We start from the raw sequence: 8,870 nt of genomic DNA, 5'->3' as shown, positions 1-8,870 counted from the left end.
GGGCAGCCCGGAGCCTCCGCCCGCTGCCGTCCCCGCCCCGCGCTGCCCGATCGCCGATCCCGGCTGGCTGCTGCGGGGGGTGCGGCTGTCACACGTGTTTGCGCGGAGAACAGCACCACACCGACGGCCACAGCCTGAGCCACTGGCGGGCGGCCGCGCTGGGTGTGCTGCGGATAAGACACCTCTGTACTGAAACAGCCTTGTGTGGCTTGGGCGGAGACACACACCTGAGCGAATTGCAAGGCTGAACCTGTTGGTATGAAAGTGTCCAGAGACGGGCATGAATTCAGTGTCCCCTATTCTCATCCCTGTGCTGCCCGAATCAAAATCACCTTTGAATTTGCTGCTGAGAACTGAATCTGAGTTGAACCCGCCCAGGGTGAATTTGACACAGATGATCCCTCCAAGGATCCAGGAGAATGTAGGAGTGAGAAGTAAGGCCCTTTCTACAATATGACCAGGAAAAAGGCCACTGCAGCTATTCTCAATTTATTATTTGTCTGTCATGACTGCTGCTTACAGCTGCATACCGGCGGCTGCCATGGTAAAGTGGTGAACAGCAATTGTTTCTCTCTTTCACGTTATGGACCCTCTCTGGAAATGGATGAAGGTGGCAAAGACACCTGCTATACAAACAGCTTGGCTCTGGTAGAGCCAAGCAATTGGAAGTGCTCTGCCCTTTAAACATAACAACCTGCAGACCAGCAAAACAGCAAGCAATGGCATACCCCAAGTTTTCTTCTTCCTCTGTGGAATACCAGAAGATTGGCGCTCTGTTGGCCCTTGCCTTGCTGTGTAGTTGATAGCCCAACATCGCCCTGGGAAACATGTGAGACTAGAAAGAATACACAAAAATATCAGCATGGGGGACTTAATTTTTGCAAATTGCAGCAGATTTTGACTCAGAGAGTGAGATTATAGGTAATGGCTGCTCAACAATAACACCTCATTGAAGTGCCCCAGCTAAAACCGCAGTCCAACTGGACACCCAGTGCCTCTCTCCCCATACTCAGATTTGATTCCAAACTCAATGAAAACAACAAGGAAGCTTTTACTGAAGTCAGAAGGGTTGAACCAGGCTTCACCCTGTAAATATTTACCAATGACTAAGCAATAAACCCGGATCCCAATCTGGCTACTGTAACCTAAGATGTTTCTTTGTCAGTTCAGGAGCTCGCTGGTGAAGATGAATTACAGTGTGAGGGCATTAAAAGACAGAAGATAATTTACTGCTGTTATTTTTTGGCCCTTTTCCTAGACTTCCCTATTTTTATCCTCTTTTTAACATTAATTCCATTTTCTGTTTCTTCCCAAACTAATATTGGCCTATCTTAACTAACTGTTTCTATTCTTTGCTGAAAGTATAGAATGGCTATTTCAGGTTTTTTCACTGGTAACTCTTACACCAGCTATATTTCACAAAACAAAATAGCTGTCCCCACATGCCTCTCTAAATAATTGTTGGTTCCTCTTATAATTTGTTTATATGTCAGTTTCTATTTAAAAATAAAATACAATCATTGACTAACCATTTTAAAGCTGTTCTTGCTAACTTAAATTAATCCCTATTCAACTTGTCTTTCTGCCTTTCTGCTCCACAACTGCCCCCTAGAGAAATAGCTCTGTAAGAAAAAAATAATGCACATATCCAGTCAAGAAATACTTTAACAGTTAGTGTACTCCAGACTGGCAAGGACTGGGATTGGCAGAGTAATTTCCTGGCAAAACTGGAAAGTGCTGGCCCAGTAAAACAGATTTTCTAAACAGTATTTTTCAGAATTTTTTTTCAGGTAATATAATTGCTGATAAAAATTAGACTGAAAGCAGTCAGCCACAATGTATCCAAAATTTGACTTTAAGCTGGTCAAAACTCTAGTTAGTGCTTCCCTTTGGCAGGAAACACCCACATTGTGAAGATGAGTTTCATTAAAATACTGAGCAAAAGTCAAATATTTGGGTGTTTCTCATGAAGGTGCTAAAGGCTGTGCTATAAATATTTCTCAAAGTGAAATGCAGCAACCACTCTGGATAAAATAGCTTGTGCTCAGCTGAGAGACACAGACCTGAGCTCAACTTTTCCTTATCCTACATGGATATCTTGAGCAGTATGTAACTAGATACAGGTGAAAGGCTGAACATTCATTAAGTTTTTGCTGTTATCACACAAAATAGAGAAAAGAAATTTTGAAATTGTAACATATTTCACAGAATAGGACAATTGGGGCAATACAGATGGAGAAAAGTTTCTACATAAGCCCTTGTCTTACAGTGACAGACAATTTCATCCCTGGAACTAAATCCATATGGGACTGAGTCCATCTGACTGGTATGGTTACAGCCAAATTGGAGTTTTGCCCAGTATCAATGGGACTCCTAGCAGATCTGTTTATGTGGACACAGTTGTGGGACTGGGGCTATTTGCTAATTATATCACAAATTGCATATAACACAGAATAGGTCAACAGTAATTTTTATGTAAATTACATAAAGTAGCACAATTAGTAAGATTGGTGTTTCTAAGTATTTCTGTCTTATTTCCCCTACCTTCCCATACCACTATTACACCTGCTTTCCTGTACATGAATCTCCACATACCTTATGTTCTCTCCCACAATTGGCCCTTTGTTCCTGTCAGCCTCCCCATGGATAAACTTCAGAGTATCCCCACTGTACTGAAATGAGGTTGTAGCCAGGCGGGGGGGGTCACTCTCTTCTCCCAGCTGATTACCAACAGGACAAGCTGTGCCACGGTAGGTCCAGGTTGGACATCAGGGAGAATTTCTTCATGGAAAGAGTTGTTAAATATTGAAATGGGCTGCCCAGGGAGGTGGTGGAGTCGCCATCCCTGGAGGTGTTCAAGAAATAACTGGATGTGGCACATAATGCTATGGTTTAGTTGACAAGGTGGTAACTGGCTAAAGATTGGACTTGACAATCTTGGAAAGTCTTTGCCAACCTAAAGGATTCTGTGACTCTGTTAAAAATGCAGAATCACGTGGGAGGAGCCAGTGGGTGTTATTCCTGTATCCAGCACAGGAGAGGAACAAGCAGGCCTTTCTTTTGTGGAAGAAACCCCTTCCAGAGTGAGGGTGGCAGGGCCTGAACCTGGCTCAGTTCCCGTTCATCCACGAGAACCCAGCCTGGTCAGGGTCAGGGCTGGGCGGTGACCCCGCTCCCGGCTCCCCGGCCGGAAGGTGGACCCAGCGGGGGCAAACACCGCCACAACCCCACTCGGGCCTTCTCTCCCCCTTCCCGTCTGCGGGGCGCTCCGGCTGTACCGGGCACGGCAATCCCCTGTGCCGGTCTCGGCGCCCGTCCCGGTGCCCAATCCCCGCCCGCCCGTGCTTGCGGCGCGCCCGTCGGGCCGCCAGGGGGCGCCGCCGCCCCGCGCTCCTGGCGAGGCGCGCCAGCCCTGGCGCCGCGCCCCGCCCCGCCCCTCACGCCCCGTCACGTGCCCGCCGTGCGAGCGCCCCCGCCGCCTCCAGGCGCTTCCCTCGCTGCGGGCGTGCCGCTAGGGGGCGCCGCGGCCCAGGAGCCCTGCCCGGGCCGGCGCGCGCCGTTTGTTGACCGCGCGGCGGCGGCGGGTTGGTGGCGCGAGACTCTCCCGTGACGCGCTCGCGGGAAGGGAAGGGGGTGGAGGGTGGAGGAGGGGCCGTGCCGTGGACACCGAGCGAGGTGCGGGGAGAGGGAGGGAGGGGGAGAGAGCGGCCGGCGCTGGGGAGGAGAAGGAGGAAGAAGGCGGGCAGGAGGCGGCGGTTGCGTGCGTCCGTCCGTCCGTGCCGGAGGGGGAGCCGCGATGTGAAGCCCCACACACACACAACACACACACACAACACACACACACACACACACACACACACACATACACACACGGCCCGGCAGGGCAGGAGGCAGCGGCGGCGCCCCCGGGAATGTGTGTCTGGGACACGGCGGAAGGTGAGCGGTGGCGGAGCGGGCGCCTTCCCCCCCACGGCGCGGAGGCCCCCATCGCGGGAGGGACGCGCGGGGGGTGGCTCGGGGACGAAGAGGAGGAAGCCAGAGAGGACGCGAGGGGGAGCGGGAGGCAGACGCCGGGCCCGCAGCCGCTGCCCTGCCTCACAGCCCCTCCCTGGGCCCGCGGCCTGGGCCTTCCCTGCTCTCTTCCCGGCGCGGGAACGGGGGGAAGGGAAGGGAGAGGGGCACGGCGCGCGGCGTTATGTAACCGGCGCGCGGGGGCCTCGGCTGCCCACGCGCGGGAGGGCGGGGGGGACACGGGGACAGACCCTGTGCGCGCCCGCGAGGCGCCGCGGGGGCGCGCCAGGTGTGCGCGTGTCCGGGTCACCCGCCCCGCTCGCACCTGTGCGTCTGTCTGTCTGTCTTGTCTGTGCGCCTGTATCTGTGTCTGTCACATGGGGCCTGCGCCGTAGACACAACACGGGTCCCCCCAGGCAGAGCCGGGGCGGGCGAGGCTGTGGCACAGCTTTCCGCCAGCGCTGAGGGGTCACTGCAGGGAAATAGGTTGCAGGGGGAGGAGAGGAGAAGCCCAGGCGCGGCCGTGCCCTCTGGAACGCTCTTCGCGCTGTAGCAGCGTGTGTCTTGTCTGCGGTTTCCCGTAGTGTTTGTCACAAGTTGTATTTGCTGAGCAATAGTGCTGGGTATAACCCGTGTGCTGAGGGAAGAGGGAGGACCTGTGCTTGATGAGTAAGCCCGTGCTTACCAACACTGAGGGACAGATGCGTTCACATCTTGACCCCTTCCCCGTCTGATTTTGATGCTTTTTGCTGTACAGTTACCACTGACTTGACCTGTGATACTGAGCTAAAAGCCTCTGATGGGAAATGCACTGTAATGGCATGTTAACCTTAAGAAGGAAGAGGAACATAATATCACCAGCACGTCTGGGTTTTTTGATAGAAAGTCTGTGTGTTGTGTGCTGTAATATTCCATTATGTCTGATGCTTTAAATTTAACATCACAGACCTCAGAATGACAGGGCTGTGAATACTCTGCTTGTGTTAATAATTGTCTTAATGAAAAGATGAGTTGCTGTTTGTTATGCATCTTGATCTAAAATCCAGGTCCTATCTCAAATTTAACACCATAATCCAAAGAAGCAAAACCAGGGGTCATTTTATCTGAGTTCATTATTCATTTAGATGCAATTGTTGCTCAAATAGAACTGGTTTGAACAGTTACCTAATAACCATTAGTTGCAAGAAGTTACAGCTAAAATTTGTTTCTGGAATAGTCCTGTTTTGCTAAGGTTTATGACATTTAACACAAATGAAATCCAAGATCAGACAGAAATCCAAATCTCTGACAAATTCCTTGCCATCTTGCCTCAAGCATGTACTTATTACCCATTCTCACCATATTAGTCTTTCATTCAGTTCATTGCTGGATAATGTTCCAAATCCCTGTTAGTAAATAATCCCAAGCTGTCACCCTGGAGGTCACTGGTAGGACAGTGTTAGTAGAGGCACTGTGCAGACACCTACCTTGTGACTCACTGATGTTAAACTCATTGAAGAAAGATTTGTTTTAAAAGCACTCACAGAAAAAATCATTAGTATATTTCAAGCCTCAGTTGTAAAGTGGTTGTACATTTTTTTTCTGTGTACAGTCTGTATTTTTTCAGTACATTATTCAGTAATGGGCCCTTCAAACCTAGGACCAGTCCATCTAGTACATAGACTCTGGTACAGCCTGTTCTGGTGCAGTAATAGTGTGTTACTACAGAGTGCCAATTTTTGTTGGTTGTTTCTGATCCTTTGACCCACATGACTTCTTGAAAGAATTTTGATGGCAAATTTCCAATCTTTCTACTATCCCTTTTGTTTACTGGAGAGATTTAATTAAAAAAAATCTGGGTTTGAGTAGGTAGAAAAAAATTAATATGATTACACAGACTTTTTTTTTTTAATAACCCAGGACAAGCAGGAAAAAAAATAACTTGCCTGACCCTGCCATGTCCTTTCCCCATTTAATTTGTTAGCTATTGTTTATTTCATAGAGAATAGGGTTTTTGTAATTCAACATTTTTCTCTTTTAATTAAAGGGGTATATTATTATCACTGAGATCTCTGTCTGCTCTTAGGAGGTTTGCCTGGTGTATGTATGACAAGGGAGCTAAATATCCAAATGTTGAAACCCTTCTTCAAGAATACAATGTAGATTAATTTGGTGATAGTGCCGTGTGTTTACCTAAGCACAGCAAAATGAGGAAAAAATTGGAAACAAATAGAAATGAGAGTGGCCATGGAGTTACAAAAAAGTGGGAAGTAAGAGAGCAAATCTTAAGTGGATGTAAAAACTCATGAGGAATTCTTAGCCATGTGTCATTCAGTGTACTTGTGGACGTGCCTTTGCCTAACAGATTGGTATTTGTAGTGCTCTGCCCTGAGAGTGGCTTTTTGCTCTGTTGTGGAAACCGTACAGCGTTTTAATTGGACACACAAATGTTTATAGGGAAGAGGGCCTGCCATGTCTGTGATCCCCTTACTCTCTATTTCACATGGAATATCTGGTGCTCATAAGATAGAAGTCAGAATTAAGAAAGGCTTCTTTCTCAGTGTTCAGCAGAAGAGAGGTGAGTGTGCAGAACAGCCCAGAATTCTGGGCTGTAATGATAACTTCCATTCCTGTTGCTTTTATTTTAAAATTGACTTGAGGACTGCTGCTATTGTACCTAAGGAATCCATGACCGTGAAATTCCCCTAGGAGACACATTTAGTTTGGTATACCCATTGCAAGGATTGTATATTCCATATTCTTTGCTTTAAATGCCTAGGCAGGCTGTGGTCCCTGAATTTCAGTGTTAGCTTTTGGTAAAGCAACTCCTTTCCTATCTCAAAGTTTCAGGTTTCCCATTTGGTAGTCTACCTATTTGGTTGTGCTGAAGCTGATGACTTGAAATTCAGTTACTTGCAGAAGTAAAGCTTAGCCATGCTGTGGTTAACTCTTCTGTTGGTTTTGCTTTCCATTCCCAGCTATTTATAAATACCCAAGTGCCAGTGTAACGGGGTTCTTGGGTGTAACCTCCTTATTTGGTTTGCCTCAATTAATGCACATCGCTTCAGTGTCTCGATTTATGATAAAAGTAAATAACCCTGGAAAAGAGAGGTGGCTTCTCTTAAGAGAAGACACTGTCAGGTACCTTGCAGAGTCATGGTTGCAAATGCAGGTGGATTGCTTTGAATGCCAAAGCAAGGAAGCAGTGTGGAAGCTGCACAGAGTAGGGTCAAGAACTACTCTAAGGTTTTTCCAGTTAACATAGAGACTGGCAGTCTTCTGGCAGGGTGAGGTATGTGGTGTATTTTTGGCAGAATCCTGGGGACTCTTGACAGTATGTTTTGTCAGATCCTAGTTGTCAGTGAATATCCAGAATAAAATAAAGTTCTGTCCTCCATGTCCGTGTTCACCTCTTTGAACTGACTCAGATCAGGTGTTTGTTCAGGGCAGGATGAGTTAGCAAGTATCTTGAACAAATGGCTGTACTCCGCTTAGGTAATTTTGAAAACTTAGGAGCTGTTGCCTTTTAAAGGAAGTAATGGAACTGCTAGTAATTCTTACAAACAGGAAAGCCCCTGACCCCGTGGCACGTAAGATAAATGGTTAGTGCAGTTTCCTGAGTAGTGTGAGCGTATTTTACCATTCTGTGAGATTGAATGCAACTCCCAGTTGAAGTAAAGAACTAAAATAATGATCAGTATTGAAAGGATACTGTCCCTGATTTCTGAATCTGCTTGTTGTTTTCAGGAAACATGGAGCGCTCGGCTCTAACACTGCCTTTTCAGTCACAATTCCTTGCTTTTCATGCTGTAATTGCATTTTTTGGTAAGCAGTTCCAAGAATCCTCCTAATAAACCAATAGTAGGGGAGAAGTACGCTTGTGATGACTTTTTACTGTAATTTCTTGCTGATTTGAAGTTTTAAGTGTTGCCCCTTCCTGTAACTTCTATGTTGATTTTTAACCCAAGTTTTACAAGTATAGCATTTGCTAGGGATAGTGGATTTTTGCTCTGTAGCCATTTTATATTGATGTGTCTCTACTAAGCAGTAGTGTAACATTGCTGGTTTTATGTCAGGTGCTTGAAATACCAACTTATAACCAGTACAGGCCAAGAATACAGTTCAGATTGGAGTTTAAATTAAAGGATCTTGAAGAATTAGAGCATTTTTGTTTAGTCACAAGATCTTAAAACTGTGTTTTTCCTGGAAAATACAGAAACACTGTGCTCTTCTTATTTTTCTGTGAGTGTAGGAGGAAACTTGATAATATGTTAGGTCAAATCAGAAGTTTGTTTTTTTAATAATAAGCAAACACACTGAAATACTTTCCCTTTGTGTTTTGAGCTTCTGTAGTTTGTTACCTTAAAAACAGAATATGTTTTTATTCCATTTATCTGCTCAACAGATAAGGACTTTTAGCATCCTTGGTGTCCAGTGTCAGATAATCTTCAAATAAACTAGGCTATAAATGAAGAAATATTTCCATTTCTTTTGATCTCTCCACTTGCTAGTTTCATCTGATTGTTCCTAGTCTTGTTGGGCTGAGTTGATAAAAAAAAGTAATATCCATGGACTAAAGAAAGATGTAGAAAACTTGAGTAGAAACTTGGAACTTCAAGGCTAAGCATAGAAGCCTTATGTTGTGAAGATTTTACTTCAAAAAAGATTTTGCAGCTTTGAGAGTTTCAAAGGCAATGTCAGAAAAGCATTTGGGAAGTTGACTATGCAATGTCAGTTGAAATTAAGTGATGTCATTCAAAAGCTGCAGTGAAAAGAAAATCTACCTATTTCAGTACTGAATCTGTAGTTATCAATGCTTCTGCTGGTAAAGTTGTTGAGTTAGAGTTTTGCTGCCCATACATGAGTGAAGAGTCTTCCTT

The 8,870-nt window shown here is 46.1% G+C and overlaps 1 protein-coding gene across 2 annotated transcripts in view; it reads left to right on the top strand.

The window, feature by feature from the left end:
• Nucleotides 1-3,660: 3,660 nt before the first annotated feature.
• The window catches only part of REV1 (REV1 DNA directed polymerase), a 56,925-nt gene continuing 51,715 nt past the window's right edge, over nt 3,661-8,870 (top strand). The window contains exons 1-2 of one of the 2 annotated variants that reach the window (XM_063392582.1): nt 3,661-3,936; nt 7,738-7,815. The gene's annotated coding sequence lies outside the window, so the exon portion shown is untranslated. The remainder of the gene's footprint in view (nt 3,937-7,737; nt 7,816-8,870) is intronic. The other variant, XM_063392581.1, reaches the window with a different exon arrangement.

The sequence above is a fragment of the Prinia subflava genome, chromosome 3, assembly GCF_021018805.1.
Source record: "Prinia subflava isolate CZ2003 ecotype Zambia chromosome 3, Cam_Psub_1.2, whole genome shotgun sequence".
Classification (NCBI taxonomy): Eukaryota; Metazoa; Chordata; class Aves; order Passeriformes; family Cisticolidae; genus Prinia; species Prinia subflava.
This window is presented reverse-complemented; position numbering and strand designations above follow the sequence as displayed.